The sequence below is a fragment of the Elephas maximus genome, chromosome 1 (assembly GCF_024166365.1).
Source record: "Elephas maximus indicus isolate mEleMax1 chromosome 1, mEleMax1 primary haplotype, whole genome shotgun sequence".
In the NCBI taxonomy this organism is placed as follows: Eukaryota; Metazoa; Chordata; class Mammalia; order Proboscidea; family Elephantidae; genus Elephas; species Elephas maximus.
This window is the reverse complement of record NC_064819.1, coordinates 130089318-130107841: the sequence shown is the minus strand read 5'-3', so window position 1 is coordinate 130107841 and position 18524 is coordinate 130089318.

Below are 18524 nucleotides of genomic sequence, written 5' to 3'. Positions count from 1 at the left end.
TTATGCCAGACTTTCCAAGGGACCAACAAACAGAAACATTAAGAACTCCCCAACCTGTGTTATCCAATATTGTAGCTACTAGCCACATACACAAACAAAAACAAACCCATTGCCATTGAGTCAAGATTCTGACTCATAGTGACTTTATAGGACAGAGTGGAACTGCTCCATAGGATTTCCTAGGCTTTTTTAAAAAAAGCAAATTTACACATCTTTCTTCCATTGAACAGCTAGTGGGTTTAAACCACTGGCCATTCTGTTAACAGCCAAGTGCTTAACCACTGTACCACCAGGGCTCCTTGCAGTTATTTTAATTTACATTAATTAATATTAAATAAAATGTAAAATTCAGTTGCTTAGTCCCACAGAATAAATTTCAAGTCTTCAGTAGCCACAATATCCATCATCGTAGAAAGTTCTATTGGATAGTACATCTATAGATTCTTTATTTACTTTAAATCCTCGAGAAAAATCGTAACCTTAAATATTTTATTTCCTGAGCACATTTTTTCATCTTCCCCAATTTTCAACTGTCTTATTATTATATTTTATTATGAGTTTCAGCCCCATAAGCCTCCCTAATACTTTTAATCTTCTAGACTTCATCTGATTTCCTGTACTTTTCAACCCAGATTTGAGTTTACAATTAGTAACTACACCTTCAATTGGTGTAGTTTTTTTCCTTTTTTTGTAATTTGTTGTCACTTATTTTAACAACCTTATACACTGAAATCATTATTTAATTAATTCAACCGTCACCCAATATATATTGATAGTAGACTCTGGGCTTAACAATGAACTAGTTGATGATACAGTGACCAACAAAACAGATGACATTCCAATTTTCATAGAGCTTATAATCTACTAGGGGAAAGAGATAATAGACAAGAAAATAAATGAATATGTGAAATATATAAGAAGATGATGATACCACTATGCCATACTTAACATAAAAAGTAGGACTAATTTTATTTCTTCTGGAGATAGCAATGTTATTCAGCCATGGTCTCCTTGAGCAGAACAGAATGGTGATGATGTACAGGTTTGAGAGGAAATGTGGAACTCCATGATTGGAGGACACTCAAAGTTGTAACAGTGTCAACATTATCTGTAGGTGCATGGCTACTGACGTGAGACTATTGTTGATTGGTTGGCACTTGTGGTGAAATTATTAGATGTAATTCATTTCTGATTGGCTTGAAACAAAAGACTGACACTGATTAGCCTGCTAAAGTCTCTTCATTGAGGTAAGTTGTCACTGAATGATTAAATAGGTTTTGATGACTACTTGTTACCATGGTTACAAATAATCAGTCTTTCCCTAAGTTTGTGGAAGCTTAAATTCTCAGACAAATGAAATAATAGAGGGTGATAAGTACTGGGGACAATGAAAATAATGCTCACCTCTGGGATATAGTTTAGAGAAGCTTGCCTATGATTTCTTTAAAATATTAGGATTCTGTATAATTGGGATTTCTTGGCTCTGATGAAAACCTACTATTTGTGCAGCATCCACACGGGCTATTCCTTTTTGACCCCATGGAACATAAGCAGAAGGAGAACAGAAGCAAACATAAAGTTCATGCTGCTGGCTATTCAGTAATAAAGTCCTTTGTTATTGACGCAGGTGCCTCATGACACTGTGGCAGGGTTACATGTAGGCAAGTAGAGCAAAACCTCAGACCCTTCACAGTTCTTGCAATAAGAAAACTGAATCATTCAGAAAAGAGGAGTCTAGCTTAGGAAGTATGCAAAGAGTAGACTTTCAAAAGATGTGACATATGAATTGAGACTTGAATCTATATCTTCTCTATTCTGGCTATCATGAGTTTAGTAAGATATTTTTGTTCATTGTTGTTGTTGTTGGGTGCCATTGCATTGGTTCCTAATCACAGGACCCTATGTACGACAGAATAAAACACTTCCTGGTCCTGTGTCATGCTCACAATCCTTGTTATGCTTAAGCCCATTGTTGCAGCCACTGTATCAATCCATCTTGTTAAGGGTCTTCCTCTTTTTTGGCTGACCCTCTACTTTATCAAGCATGATGTCCTTCTTCAGGGACTGATCCCTCCTGGTAATACGTCCAAAATACATGAGAAGTGGTCTTGCCATCCTTGCTTCTAAGGAGCATTCTGGTTGTACTTCTTCCAAGACAGATTTGTTCATTCTTTTGGCAGTCCATGGTATATTCAATATTCTTCATCAACACCACAATTCAAAGGCATCAATTCTTCTTCAATCTTCCTTACTCATTGTCTAGCTTTTGCATGCATATGAGGTGATTGAAAACATCATGGCTTGCTTGGATCAGGAGCACCTTAGTCTTCAAGGTGATAGCTTTGTTTTTTAACACTTGAAGCATCAGCAAGTGCTTCAAGTCCTCTTTCAGCAAGCAAGGTTGTGTCATCTGCATAACGAAGGTAGTTAATGAGTCCTACAATTCTAATACCCCATTCTTCTGTTGGAACAACTGCCTCTTGATCTGTGTACAGGTTCCTCATGAACACAATTAAATGTTCTGGAATTCCCATGATTTTTTATGATCCACACAGTTGAATGCCTTTGCATAGTCAATAAAACACAGATAAACAGCTTTCTAGTATTCTCTCCTCTCACCCAGGATCCACCTGACAACAGCAATGATATCCCTGGTTCCATGTTCTCTTCTGAATTGGGCTTGAAATTCTGGCAGCTCCCTGTTGAGGCACTGGTGCAGACGTTTTTGAATGATCTTCAGCAAAATTTCACTCACATGTGATCTTAATGATATTATCTGAAAATTTCCACATTCCTTGAATCACCTTTCTTAGAATAGGCATAAATATGGATCTCTCCTGGTTGGCCAGGTAGCTATCTTCCAATTTTTTGACATAGAGGAGTGAGTACTTCCAGCACTGCATCCACTTGTTGAAGCATCTCAATTGGTATTCCATCTGTTCTTCGAGCCTTGTTTATTGTCCATGCCTTCAGTGCCCCCTTGGACTTCCTCCTTCAGTACTATTGGTTCCTGATCATATGCTTCCTCCTGAAATGGTTGAACATCAACCAATTCTTTTTCAGTATAGCAACTTTGTGAATTCTTCCCATCTTCTTTTGATGCTCCCTGCATTGTTTAATATTTTCCCTGTAGAAAACTTCAATATTGCATCTTGAGGCATGAGTTTTTTCTTCAGTTCTTTCAGCTTGAGAAATACCAAGCATGTTCTTTCCTTTCAGTTTTCTAACTCCAGATCTTTGCACGTTACTATAATATTTTGTCTTCTTGAGTTGTCCTTTGAAATCTTCAGTTCGTTTACTTCATCATGTCTTCCTTTCACTTTAGCTACTACTTGAAGTTGAAGAGCAAGTTTTGGAGTCTCTCTGACATCTATTTTGGTCTTTTCTTTCTTTCCTGTCTTTTTAATTATCTGTTGCTTTCTTCGCATGTGATGTCTTTTATGTTATTCCACAACTCATCTGGTCTTCAGTCATTAGTATTCAACGTGTCAAATCAATTCTTGAGATGGCCTCTAAATTCAGGTGGAATATACTAAGGGTTGTACTTTGGCTCTCATGGACTTCTTCTAATTTTCTTCACTTTCAACTTCAACTTGCCTGTGAGCAATTGATGGCCTGTTCCACAGTTGGCCCGTGGACTTTTTCTGACTGATGATGTTGAGCTTTTCCATCATCTCTTTCAACAGATGTGGTCTATTTGATTCCTGTGTATTTCACGTGGTGAGGTTTCAACAATCAATGTAAAATTCTGTTGATCTCCCACAATGAAAAATTAACTCCCACCAATTTTTCTTTAAATGGTTCATACCTTCATTTTGTTGTTTCATGATAAATGTTATAATCATAAATGAAAAATTTAAAAAATGTTATAAAAGAAAATTTAATGATCAGAAAATTAATATTGTAACAAATTTCTGTATTTTATTAGATATTTAATCTCTAACATGTTGTAATTGAAAACATTTCTCTCTATTCTTTGCTCTTACAAATTCTTCAATGATTTTGTCACAACATCTACTTCCATACTTAATGAGGATAATGAATCAAGTCTTTCGTGAATCATTGTTGTGCTCTCCCTCTTCCTTGTGTCTTCTCTGTTTGGCATCTCTGGGCCTTTGCTTTGGACAACTGGTGCCCCTGTTTTGTTGATGCCCTAAACATGTGTTTACCTTGCTTATCAGGTAATCCATACTTGCTTATAGCTTAAAGATTCCAATATCAGCCAGTGACTCTCCAATACCTAGATGTATGTCTTGGCCTTTAAGAACCCTAGGAATTAATGTTTTGTATCAATTGTCAATTACCAGCAGAATACTTAGTTTTCAAAAAAAAAAAAAAAAAACCCTTTGCCGTCAAGTCAATTCCTACTCATAGCGACCCTATAGGACAGAGTAGAACTGCCCCGTAGAGTTACCAAGGATTGCCTGGTGGATTCGCACTGCAGACTTTTTGGTTAGCAGCCCAGCTGTACCTCTTAACCACTATGCCACCAGGGTTTCCATTTTTCAAAGGCTGTGTCAAATATTTCCTGAAAACCTAAAAGCCAAGTTCTCATTTGCTCAGTAGGAGAGTGGCTGCAAGTTCTTATCATATGCAGAATGGTATCTTATGTAGTTGTAATAGACAGATGAGACTGATTGTTGCTTCTTGTCAGCTAATCTAGAGGATATGTAGGCCCATTGACACAATAGTAGTAGCCACCTCAGATGCTAGAAGTGTATTTATCTTCTGATGAAAGCTACCTTACATAGTAATCTCTGGATTTTGGGTTTCTTGTGCATTTCCTGTCTCTTGGCTCTTTTCCAGGACAGCATCCTAAGACAGAAGGAGCCCTCATGGTGCAGTGGTTAAGGGCTGGGTTGTTAACCAAAAGGTTGGCTGTTTGAACCCATCAGCCACTCTGAGGGAGAAAGATGTGGCAGTCTGTTTCTGTAAAAATTATAGCCTTGAAAATCCTGTGGGGCAGTTCCACTCTGTCCTGTGGGGTTGCTATGAGTCAGAATCAACTTAAAGGTTTGTGTTGGAATCTAAGACATGTCAAAGAACAAGGTGATTCTTTACCACTTTTCTCACCAGGTACTAAAATCTATAGATTACCACTATAGGTTTTATAAACCCCTTTCTTACATATTTTTGTGTGGACTCCACTATAATAAATAAGTGAATGTTTCTTTTTATATCAATCCTGTTGACTTTCACCTTCATTAAAGTATGATCTGAGCACACAGGGTCTCTAAGTTATTGTTTTATTCATTTTCAGCATATACAAGAACGAACAATATAATTTTCAAATCCTAGTAAGATGGTGCCTTTGTATAATGGCCAACATATTTCCTGTTATGAGATACTTTAACATACACTTATGAAATCTTAGGCTAATGTATTTTCTTTACAACTTTTAAATGAAATTTTCAAGTTTCAGAGTATATTTAAGTGATAGTTCTTTTAATGAAGAAATATCTAAAACATATAATGTGAATCTCATTTTAAACAATTTTGAGGAACTAAGCTCTGTTTCTCTGACTGGAAAAATGTTCACAAAATCTCCCAATATCATGTCCTCTGTGAGTTAAATTAATTTTCTTTTTATTCCACGTCTAAATGACTTTTAGTGAGGATGTTAAACAAAATTAGATTCAACACCTAATTCTGTACCACCTGGCTGCACATATCAGTGTTGGTTTGTGCAGTGCAGTTTATCACCATCCTTTCATTAAGGTAGCTCAAATGATTTTCAACTCATGTAATACTTTCCATTGGAAATTCATTTAAATGTGTTTTAAAAACTGGAAAATGATAGAATTTTATGTATAAGACACTTTGGGAAAAACAACATGTAATGATTATTTTTCTTAAAATACGATTTAAAGACAAGTTCCTTAGGTCTTTTGTACCCATAATTCCTGGGATTTTTGGAATTTGCAGTAAAGAAAGGTACTCAAATTTCTTCTGTGTAATTAATTTTCAATAAATATTTCTGATCATGGTGAATGAAGTGATAAGAACAATTTTCTTCCTTAAAACCATGTATGTCTTTTGTTCCATGTGAAATTTATTCTAAAGCTCTAGCCAAATGCAACATGGTTGGCAGAGATGATCCTTTGAGGATTATATGGTACCTTTTTACCACCAACAAATTTCAAGTTTCCTTGTACTAGAGGTAATTTTACACAAATTTTCTTAAATAATCTTTTTACTGAAATATTTTCCCCATTTCTTTCTTTTTAAAAATTGTTGATTCAAAACAAGCATTCATAACTAATAACAGATCATCATAGAAGCACATTTAAAAAGCAATTGCATGGATAAACTGCATAAAGTCAAATTATTTTTGCCCATCTACTGTTTGAGAATTTAAGACATTTTAACTGGTTGTTTCTACAGTCAGCCTCTTTGTACATCACATAAATTGGGTCTTAGAAGTTAAAAGAAAGCCCCTTTCTGTATTTACCTGAAATGAATTATTCTGTCATCATACTCTTATTTTTTCTTATTTTTCAACCACTTTTTTGGACATGTAGTTGGTCCCTATTCCCTTTTTATGTTTCTTTACTCTCTCAGTGTCTTTGTATAATGAATTCCCATGTTATATTATTTCTCCATATGTGGTTTCCAACAAAGAAAATAAGGTGATGTTGAAGCAAATTGTCCTTCAGGGCTTCTAACCAGAAGGTCAGCAATTTGAATCCACCAGGCACTCCTTGAAAACTGTATAGGGCAGTTCTACTCTGTCCTATAAGGCCGCTATGAGTTGGAACTGACTAGACGGCAATGGCTTTTTTTTGTTGCTTGTTTGTTTGGTGTAGGGAGTTACTAGGAAGAAGTTTGCTATAGAGTGGTAGTAGGAAGTGGTCTCTGCAAAGGTCCTGAGAGAGCATTTTTATGCTTTGTTCAAGGTAAAGCAAGCAGTTCATTGAGTTTAGAGCAGAAGGGGATGACCAGTAAAAGTTAAACTGGTAGCAAGCAATGGGGATATGTAGTCTGTGTTTTCACTCTTAGATAATAAACCATTGGAACTGAGCAGCAAATTGATAGCACTGACTTAAAACTTTTGTTTTGTTTAATTACTCTAGAACTGTAAGGGCATGAGAACAGAAATAGAGAAATAAGCAAAAGGATATTGGAACACTGGCAGAAGATAATGATGGCTAATATCTAACCTTCATAAAAATATGGGTGAATAGAGATTGGAAAAATTCCAAAACACTGAAGTTAAATACTTAGTTTTGAAGTTTGAAAGAGTTGTTTTAGGTCAATAATAGGAAATCACAAATGAAACCATATTTGCTGAGTGGTTACTATGTCTCAGGCATGAGCAGGTCTATGATCCCAGTATTCCCTACACAAAAACCAAGAAAAGCAACTGGGTATCTGTATTCAGCCCTGTGAGAACTCTGAAAAGCTGGACAAAATACCACAGCAAGGAACCACAAGCTGAATGAAAATAGGGATGAATCAACTAGTAGGAAAATTTCTCCTTCCATTTTTTTCTACCTCTCTACCTCCCAGTGTGGCGGATTGACAGTTACAGAAAAGCCATTACTGCACCCCATACCTGTGTAGAGGCAAGGCCCTGATCTTTGTGTCCCAAGTAAATAGGAAAGATTTTGCTATTGGACTGTTCAGGGTGTATATTCTGATCAATCTGGAGGGAGGTGGCCTGAAAGACTGAAATCTCAGTCTGGTTGAAATCAGAGCCCTCACAGGATGGGGAGGGAGCAGTAAGGACTGAAGGCTATACCCTGCCTGAGTATGGATTAATTAGTGTGGGCTTTCTGATTATTCTGGGAGCTTCTAAAAGACTGATACCTTGGTCTGGCAAAAATTGAAGGTGATGCAAATATCTAAAATAAGAAATGAAAATGAAAACACTACAACTGAGCCTACAGAAATAAAAGTGATCATAAGAAAATATTATGAACAATTTTATGTCAAAAAATTAGATAAGTTAGATGAAACACACATATTCCTAGAAGCACATAAGCTTCTTACATGGATTAAGAGTAAATAGAATATCTCAATAAACCCATAACAGGTAAAGATATTGAATCAGTAATCAAAAACCTCCCAAAAAAGAAAAGTCCTGGACCAGATAGCCTCACTGGGGAATTATACCTAACATTTATAGAAGAAGTGACTGCAATGTTTCTTAACATTTTCAAAAAAAATAACAGAGGAGGAAACACTTCAAAACTCATTCTATGTGGTTCACATGGGTCTGATACCAAAGCCAGAAAAAGACACAAGAAAATTACAAGCCAATATTCCTTATGAATATAGATACAAAAATTCTCCACAAAATACTAGAAACTGAATCCAACAACATATTAAAAGCATTATAAACCATAATTAAATGGGATTTAGCCTAGGAATGCAAGGGGGGTTCAACAATAGAAAATCAATCAATTTAATATACCACAGTAATGGAACAAAGGAAAAGAGTTAGTTGCACGATCAACTCAATCAATGAAGAAAAGACATTTGAAAAAAAATCTAACACCTTTTCAGGAAAAAACACTCAACAACCTAGGAATAGAAGTGAAATTCTTCAATCCAGTAAAGGGCACTTATGAAAAACACACAGCTAACATCATACTCAATAGAGAAAGACTGAGAGCTTTCCCCTTAAGACTGGGAACAAGCCAAGGATGTCCACTGTCAACATGGCTATTCAACACTGTATTGAAAGTCTTAGTCACAGCAATTAGGCAACTTAAATAAATAAAATATATTCAAATTGGGCAGGAAGAAAGTTCTATATTCTTCCATAATGCTCTCATGTCACATGAAGTTTAAGTCGCTATTATGATTTCAAAATACATAGGTATAAATACTCATAATAGGAAGACAGAAACATGTCTACTTTTGTGAGACTCTAATAATTAACTAAAAGTAATTACAAATCTGTAAGAAATTAGAAAGCTATTTAGAAAATTTCTGAACTTAGACATAGAAATATTGAAGTATAGAAGGACATTCATGTTCATAGATTGGAAGACTTAATACTGTTAAAATGTCAATACAAACTAACATATAGATTAAATGCAATCTCCCTCAAAATTCCAAAAGCCTTCTTTGCAGAAATGGAAAAGCCTATCCTGTTTTTTAAGGAACTGTAAGGGACCCAGTTAGAGGTTGGAGTACACTAGGAAGCACCTCAGCAGAAATGCGTAGCAATCTAATAATAAAAGAAAAAAATAGCCCTTGTAAACCATATATGGCACATTTCTACTATGACACACAGGGGATTGTCATGACTGACTCAATGACAACTGGTTTAGTTTGCAAGGTGCCAAGAATAGCACCTTGCAAGTCGAATAGTTTTAAAAAGAACAAAGAAGGAGGACTCACACTTTCTGATTTCAGAATACGCTAAGAAGCCTCAGTAGTCAAAACGCTCTGGTACTGGTATAATGGCAAATACATAGACTCATGGAATACAGTTTTCAGATAAAAGAAAGAAGATGGACCCAGTCCTCACAACATACATGGGAATGAACTTAAAATGAATCTAGGACCTAAATGGTAAGTTCACTGTGAAAAAGAGTTTGGCAGCTATTCCATTTCTTAAATTGAATTACTGTATGACCCAAAAATTCCATGCCTAGGTATACCCCCAAAGTGCTTGAAAGCATGGATCAAACAGTTACTTGTATGCCAATATTCATTGCATTTACATTCATAATAGCCAAAAGACGGAAACGAATTAAATGTCCATCAACAAATGAATGGATTAACAAAACATGGTACATATATACAATGGACACTTAGTCATAAAGAGAAATTAAGTCCTGATACAAGCTACAATATGTATGATCCTTGAAAACATTACGCTGAGTGAAATATCAATCACAAAAGAACAAATATTAAATGAGCCCTTTATATGATACCTCTAGAACAGACAAAGGATAGAGTCCAGAGTTTATTAGTTGTCCTAATGGGCGGGAGGAAGAGGGAAAGCTGGAGTCATTGCATAAGGAGCTGAGCTTCTGTTAAGGGTGATGAAAAATTTTGGAAACAGATAATGGTGATTATTGAATACCATGATGAATGTAATTAATGTCACTGAGTTGTCTTGTAAAAATCTGAAAATAGCAAATATACATTTACCAAAATAAAAATATAATTGGCAACACTATGTAAAATCATGCAGCCAGAATTTTGTTACTAGATATTTTGTGCATCCTTGTAAGCACTAAATAAAACAGAATCTTCTAATAGTAGCAACAGTAATGCTATTTTGTAGATGTAATTATAGTTAGGTGTCATTGAGTCTATTCTGATTCATAGTGACCAAAGTACAACAGAATGAAACACTGCCAGGTCCTGCACCAACCTGAAAAACATTTCTATATTTGATCCCATCGTTGCAGCCAGTTTCAATCCATTTGGTTGAGAGTCTTCCTCTTTTTTACTGACCTTCTACTTTACCAAGCATGATGTCCTTCTTCAGGGACTGATCCCTCTGATAACATGTCCAAAGTATGTGAGACGTAGTCTCGCCATCCTTGCCTCTCTGAAGCATTCTGGTTGTACTTTTTCCAAGACAGGTTTGTTGGTCCTTTTGGCAGTCCATGGTATATTCAATATTCTTCACCAACACCATTATTCCTTCCTTATTCCTTGTCCAACTTTCGCATGCATGTGAGGCAATTGAAAACACGATGGCTTGGGTCAGGCACACCTTAGTCTTCAAGGTGACAACTTTGCTTTTTAACACTTTAAAGAGGTCTTTTGCAGCAGATTTGCCCAATGCAATGCACCATTTGATTTCTTGACTGCTACTTCCGTGGGTGTTGATTTTGGATCCAAGTAAAATGAAATCCTTGAGAACTTCAATCTTTGGTCCATTTATGATGATGTTGCTTATTGGTCCAGTTGTAAGGATTTTTGTTTTCTTTATTTTGAGGTGTAATCCATACTGAAATCTGTGGTCTTTGGTCTTCATCCGTAAGTGCTCCAAGTCCTCTTCACTTTCAACAAGGAAGATTGAGTCATATGCATATCACAGGTTGTTAATGAGTCTTTCTCAAATCTGATGCCCCATTCTTCTTCATATAGTCCAGCTTCTCAGATTATTTGCTCAGCATACTGACTAAGTATGGTAAAAGAATCCAATCCTGATGCACACCTTATCTGACTTTAAACCATGCAGTAACCCCTTGTTCTGTTTGAATGACTGCCTCTTGATCTATGTACAGCTTCCTCATGAGCACAATTAAGCATTCTGGAATTCCCATTCTTCTTAATTTTATCCATAAAGTGTTATAATCCACACAGTTGAATGCCTTTGAATAGTCAATAAAACACAGGTAAACATCTTTCTGATATTTTCTACTTTCAGCCAGGATCCATCTTACATTAGCAATGACATCCATGGTGCCATGTCCTCTTCTGAATTGGGCTTGAATTTCTGGCAATTCCCTGTGGATATACTGCTGTACCCACTTTTGAATGATCTTCGATAAAATTTTACCTGTGTGTGATATTAATGATATTGTTCAATAATTTCCATATTTGCTTGGATCACCTTTCATAAATACGGATCTCTTCCAGTCAGTTGGGCAGGTAGCTGTGGTCCAAATTTCTTTCCATGGTCAAGTGAGCATTACCAGCGCTGAATCCCTTTCTTGAAACATCTCAGTAGGTTTTCTGACAATTCCTGGAGCCTCGTTTTTCACCAACGCTTTCAGTGCAGCTTGAACTTCTTCCTTCAGTACCATCAGTTCCTGATCATATGCTACCTCCTAATATAGTTGACCAATTCTTTTGGGTACAGGACTGTGTATTTCTTCCATCTTCTTTTGATGATTCCTGCATTGTTTAATATTTTCCTTGTACAATCCCTCAATATTGGAACTCGAGGCTTGAATTTTTTCTTCAGTTCTTTCAGCTTGAGAATTGCCAAGGGTGTTCACCTTGAGGCACCCTTTGAAACCTTTGTTCAGCTCTTTTACTTCGTTATTTCTTCCATTTGCTTTAGCTACTAGACATTCAAGAGCAAGTTTCAGAGTCTCTTCTGACATCAGTTTTGGTCCCTTCCTTTTTTCTCTTCTTTTTAATGACCTCTTGCTTTCTTCTTGTATGTCCTTGATGTCATTCCATAACACATCTGATCTTCTGATCTTTGGTCATTAGTGTTCAAGGCATCAAATCTATTCTTGAGATGGTCTCCAAATTCAGGTGGGATGTACTCAAGGTGGTACTTTGGCTCTTGTGGACTTATTTTAATATTCTTCAGCTTCAACTTGAACTTGTCTATGAACAGCTGATGGTCTGTTCCACAGTCGGCCCCTGGCCTTTTTCTGACTGGCAATATTGAGTTTTTCCATCATGTCTTTCCACAGATGTATATATATATATATATATATATATATATATATATTTTTATGGGCAGCATACTTAAATTGAACCTCATGGACATCATTATTTCAAAAAGGCTGCGAAAATCTTTTTCCAGAGAAAAATATGATTACAAATTAGAACTAATGTTTTAAATTTAGCCCCAGAGGGTTCTCAAATTGAATGTTTGGTGCTGTAATTGTGCAGTGTGTTGATTCTCTCAAGATAAAATTCTAAATCAGAATAGCCAATGGAATTGTCATATTCAAAATGCCTCCTATTCCTCCCACAAATAATGCAATCAAGAGGCAATTGAGAATTACCACTGCAGTGGTATAAAAATGGTGTGGGGGTGGTGTCTGGCCTCCTCCGTTTCTACAATCAGGATGGAGAACCAAAATCAACAAACAGCACAAGGCTGATTTCCATGAGGTGGAGGCCAGACAAGCCTCCTCTCTCTGCTATCTTTACCGATTCTGATACCAATCGTCCCTCCCACAACATTCTCTACTGGGTCTGATAATTCGTTGCAATGGCCACACAGAACTCACAGGCTATACTCATGATTATGGGGTTTATTAGGGAAGTAATAGTTACAGTTTGGGCTAGAAACACTTATGATACCATTCTTCCATCAGCACAGCCTCTTCCCAGCCGTGCTCACAGGCATCCCAAAGGCACTCAGCTTTCTCTCTCCCTGGGCCTGGAAGCCCATCACACCACCTCCTGCTGCAGGACCTCTGCTGCCAAGTCTCTACTGCCGGGTCTTTGCTGCTGGGTTTCTGCTGCTACCAATCCTCACTGTATGCAAGCTCAAGCTGTCTCTCTGCCTCCTCGTCCCAGGAGCTCCTCAGTGCAGGGATCCCTGGTCCAAATGATGTGCTGGCTCCCGGCTGTTCTTCCTTGGCAGTGGTGAAACCTTTTCTTGCCTGTCTTTGGGGTGGCTTATTTCAAGTCCAGCCGGATGACAAAACTAACCAATCCCCTTGGTGGGCTATGATTACCTTATTTACACAGTCCTACCCAATTGCCTAGGTGGAAGTTATAAGACCATGGCGAGAAAGGTCACAAAAAAGCTATCCATTACACCAAAAGTTAACTACTTGGAGTTACCTTAAACCTTAAAGGCTCTTGTCCCATAATTCCAGCCTCTCTTTCAGCTAAGAGTGTTGAAGTGATTAGGTTCTGAATAAAGGATACAAGTAGATACTTTACAAGTGATATCTTTACAAGTAACCTATTTGCCCATCTCTCTTCTTCTCCACTTCCTTGTAGGCTGGTACACGACTGTGGTGACAGTGAACTAGTTTAGAACTTGAGGATAAGGACAAGTCTCAAGAATGTGCAGAGAAATAAAAACAATGAATTTGTATTTTTGAAGGTCTTTGTAAAAGAATTGACTGTCTCCCTAGATTGCCTCTCACTTTAGATTTCTGCATGAAAGAGAAATAAGACTTCTATCTTGTTTTATGTAATCTCTGTTAGAACAGCTGGAACAAAATTTTAACTTATGTAACTTTTTCTAATTATATAAAAATTAGCTTGCTTGTATCTGTTTTCATTCTTCTTTGCGTACGTACATGCATGAATACTTCTCAAGAGTAAATACCTAGAAGTGAAAATTCCAGGCAGGTATATGAAATATTAAGTCTATTAATGGATAATTAAAAAATTCTTTTCAAAATATTTTAAACCCCCATGCAGCAGTCCATGTGAATACAAATTTCTTGACTGTCTTCTAACTTTTCAATTGTCAATTCCATTTTTAACTGTATCTACTAAAATTTGATATTACATTGGATAGGCTTTTCAAGATTAAATATAAACACAGCACATTATCATTACTATTGTACTGTCAATATTATTTTTTGTTAGACCCACATATTTCTATTTCCATTGCTCTGCATCAATTCCTTTATTTATAGTCTTCCATCTGAAATAATTTTACATGCGTTAAGAAAAACCTGCATTTTCTTTAGTATTTTTTGTACCATTTTCTCTCACTTTCTGCTTGCTCAAGCTATTGTTATTTCACCTTAATTCTCAAAAGATAAACTTTTTTGGGTAGTTTTTTGGGTATAGAATTCTGGCTCAATGGTTATTTGCTTTAACCTCTTTAAATTGTATTCTGTGGAAACCATTCCTTTGTCTTCTATGGAAACTCTGGTGGCACAGTGGCTAAGTGCTATGGCCGCTAACCAAAAAGGTTGGCAGTTTGAATATATCAGCTGCTCCTTTGAAACTCTATGAGGCAGTTCTACTCTGTCCTATAGGGTCGCTATGAGTCGGAATCAAATTGACAATTGGTTTACTTCAGTTTTTGGTTTTGTATTCTATCTTCTCTTGTTTATTCCATTGTTTTATTACTAAAATAATTGATTTTAGTCTCATGACTTGTGTCAGTTATTAAGTTGTGTTTCAGCTCCAATATGTTGGCTTTAAAACTTGTAAACCATATTTTTTGCTTTACCAGCTAGCTCCACATAAAACTCCACCGATAGTGTTGATAGAGGAAGACAGGGTGGTTGGAGATGGAAGAAGGGCATACTTCTTTCTGTTTACTTGCTTGAGGAAGCTCTTACAAACTTGATAAATATCCTCTTCATATTTATCTTTCTATAAATGTTATTTTATATGAAGTTTTTTAAATTATATTAATCATACATCTTTATAACTTTATATTTTTAAGAAAAATATAACATTTTAATTCTAATATAATATGATATATAACAATACATCATTCTACGTATCATTTTAATTACAGCTTATTTTTACATTGTACAAATAATACAAAATTTATTTAACCAATTCTCTATTATTAAACCTTCAAGTTTCTCCAAGTAGTTATATTACTTTTATCATATTTTATAATTATTATATTACTTTTATTATATTTTGTAATTATTATATGCTTCCCTTTTCTTTTTATGTCTTGAGAGATAAAAGGTGGTGCAGGGCACACCCTACGAAATTCCCTTTACATTGGATCAGGGATGTGACCTTGGTAAGGGTGGTATTACAATCCCACCCTAATCTTTTTTAACATAAAATTACAACCACAAAATGGAGGACAACAGCACAATGCTGCAAACAAGGGCCCAGGCAAATTGATACACACATTTTTGTGGGGACATAATTCAATGTATGACACCACCCTGATCAGTCAGTAGCCACTGACATCAAGGTAAGGCCTTCCACCAAAAGGTCAGCAGTTCGAATCTACCAGCCGGTCCTTGGAAACCTTATGGGGCAGTTCTAATCTGTCCTATAGGGTCGCTATAAGTAGGAATAGATTTGACAGCAATGGCTTCAGATACCAATATGATATTTAACTACCATATTACATTTACTCACTCTCTGTTGAACACTCAGTTAAGCATTTCAGTGGTACCATTTCTGCTAAGGCAAAAAAGTGAGAATCAGCCTCTGGTTTTCCTTCTTACTTATGAGGAAATTGAAATTCTAAGAGTTTAAATAGTTTACAGGCATACACCATTTTATTGCACTTCAGTTTTTGCACTTCACAGATATTTGTTTTTTTTACAAATTGAAGGTTTGTGGCAATCTTGCATCAAAGAAGTCTATCGGTGCCATTTTTCCAAGAGCATGTGTTCACATCATGTTTCTTTGTCGCATTTTGGTAATTCTTGCAATATTTCAAACTTTTTCATTATTATTATATCTCATATGGTGATCTCGAGAACTCTGATATTATTATTGTAAGTATTTTGGAGCACCACAAACCACGCCCATATAAGACAGTGAGCTTAGTTGATAATTGTGTGTGCTCCAGCGACTGACTGTTCCGCCATCTCTGTCCCTCTCCTAGGGCCTCCCTATTTCCTGAGACATGACAATATTGAAATTAGACCAATTAATAACCCCATTCTAAGTGTTCAAGAGAATGGAAGAGTCTCATATTTTTCACTTTAAATCAAAAGCTAGAAATGATTAAGCTTAGTGAGGAAGGCACATGGAAAGTTGAGATAGGCTGAAAGTTAGGCCTCTTGTGTCAAACAGTAAGCCAAGTTGTAAATGCAAAAGAAAAGTTCTTGAAGAAAATTAAAAGTGCTACTCCAGTGAACACATGCATGATAAAAAGGTGAAACAGCCTTATTGCTGATATGGAGAAAGTTTTAGTTGTCTAAGCCACAAACTTCCTTTAAGCCAAAGCCTAACCCAGAGTAAGACCTTAACTCTGTTCAATTCTATGAAGTCTAAGAGAGGTGAGCAAACTGCAAAAGAAACGTTTGAAGCTAGCAGATGTTGATTCATGAAGCTTAAGGAAAGAAGCTGTCTCCATAACGTAAAATTGCAATGTGATGCAGCAGGTGCTAATGCAGAGGCTGCAGAAAGTTATCCAGAAAATCTAGGTAAGTTAATTAATGAAGATGGCTACACTAAACAACAGATTTTCAGTGTAGATGAAACGGCATTTTATTGGAAGAAGGTGCCATCTAGGACTTTCATAGTGAGAGAGAAGTCAATGCCTGGATTTAAAGCTTCAAAGGACAGGCTGACTCACTTGTTAGGGGCTAAAGCAGTTGGTAGCTTCAAATCGAAACCAATGCTCATTTACCATTTTGAAAATCCTATGAATTATGTTAAACCTACTCTACCTGTACTCTGTAAGTGGGACACCAAAGCCTGGATAACAGCACATTAGTTTACAGCATGGTTTACTGAATATTTTAAGCCTACTGTTGAGACCTACTGCTCCCAAAAAAAGATTCCTTTCAAAATATTGCTGCTCATTGACAATGCACCTGGTCACCCAAGAGTGCTAATGGAGACGTACAAGGAGATTAATGTTTTCCTGCCTGCTAACACAGCATCCATCCTGCAGCCCATGGAACAAGGACTAATTTCAACTTTCAAGTCTTATTATTCAAGGAAATACATTTGTTAATGCTATAGATGCTTGCTCCAATGGATCTGAACAAAGTAAATTGAAAACCCCCTGGAAAGGATTCATTATGCTAGATGCCATTAAGAATATTCATAATTCATTGGAGAAGATCAAAATATTAACAGGAGTTAGGAAGAAGCTGATTCTTACTCTCATGGATGACTTTGAAGGATTCAGTTCAAGACTCAGAGTAGGAAGTAACTGTCAATGTGATGAAAATACCAAGAGAACTAGAAGTGGAGCCTGAAGCTGTGGCTAAATTGCTGCAATCTCATGATAAAACTTTAACAGATGAAGAGTTAATTCTTATGGATGAGCAAAGAAAGTGGTTTCTTGAAATGGAATCTACTCCTGATGAAGAGGGGTAGAACATTGTTGAAATGACAACAAAGGATTTAGAATATTACATAAACTTAGTCAATGAAGTAATAGCAGGGTTTGAGAGGATTGACTCCAATTTTTAAAGAGGTTATACTTCAGGTAAATGCTATCAAACAGTATCACATGCTAGAGAGAAAACTTTTGTGAAAAGAAGAGTCAATCGATGTGACAAACTTTGCTGTAGTCTTATTTTAAGAAATTGTCACAGCCACCCCAACCGTCAGCAACCACCACTGTCTCAGTTATCTAATGTTACCATAATAGGGATACCACAAGTGGATGGCTTAAACAAAGAGAAGTTTATTTTCTCACAGTAAAGTAGGCTAAAAGTCCAAATTCAAGGTGTCAGCTTCAGGAGAAGGCTTTTTATCCCTGTTGGCCTGGCTTAAATCTTCCCCCAGTCTAGGACCTTCTCTGCACAGGGACTTCAGGTCCAAAAGATGCACTCTGCTCCCGGCACTGCTTTCTTCATGGTATGACGTCCCCCACTTTCTGCTTGCTTCCCTTTCCTTTTTATCTCTTGAGAGATAAAAGGTGGTGCAGGCCACACCCAGGGAAAGTCCCTTTACATTGGATCAGGGATATGACTTCAGTAACGGTAGTGTTACAAACCCATCCTAATCTTTTTTAACATAAAATTACAATCACAAAATGGAAGACAACTGCAAAATTCTGGAAATAATGGCCTAGCCAAATGGATACACACATTTTTGGGGGGACATAATTCAATCCATGACACCGCCCTGATCAGTCAGTAACCATTGACATCGAGGTAAGAGCTTCCATCAGCAAAAATATTACAACTCGCTGAAGGCTCAGGTGATGATTAACATTTTTTAGCAATGAAGTATTTTTTAATTAAGATGTGTACCTTGTTTTTCTAGACATAATG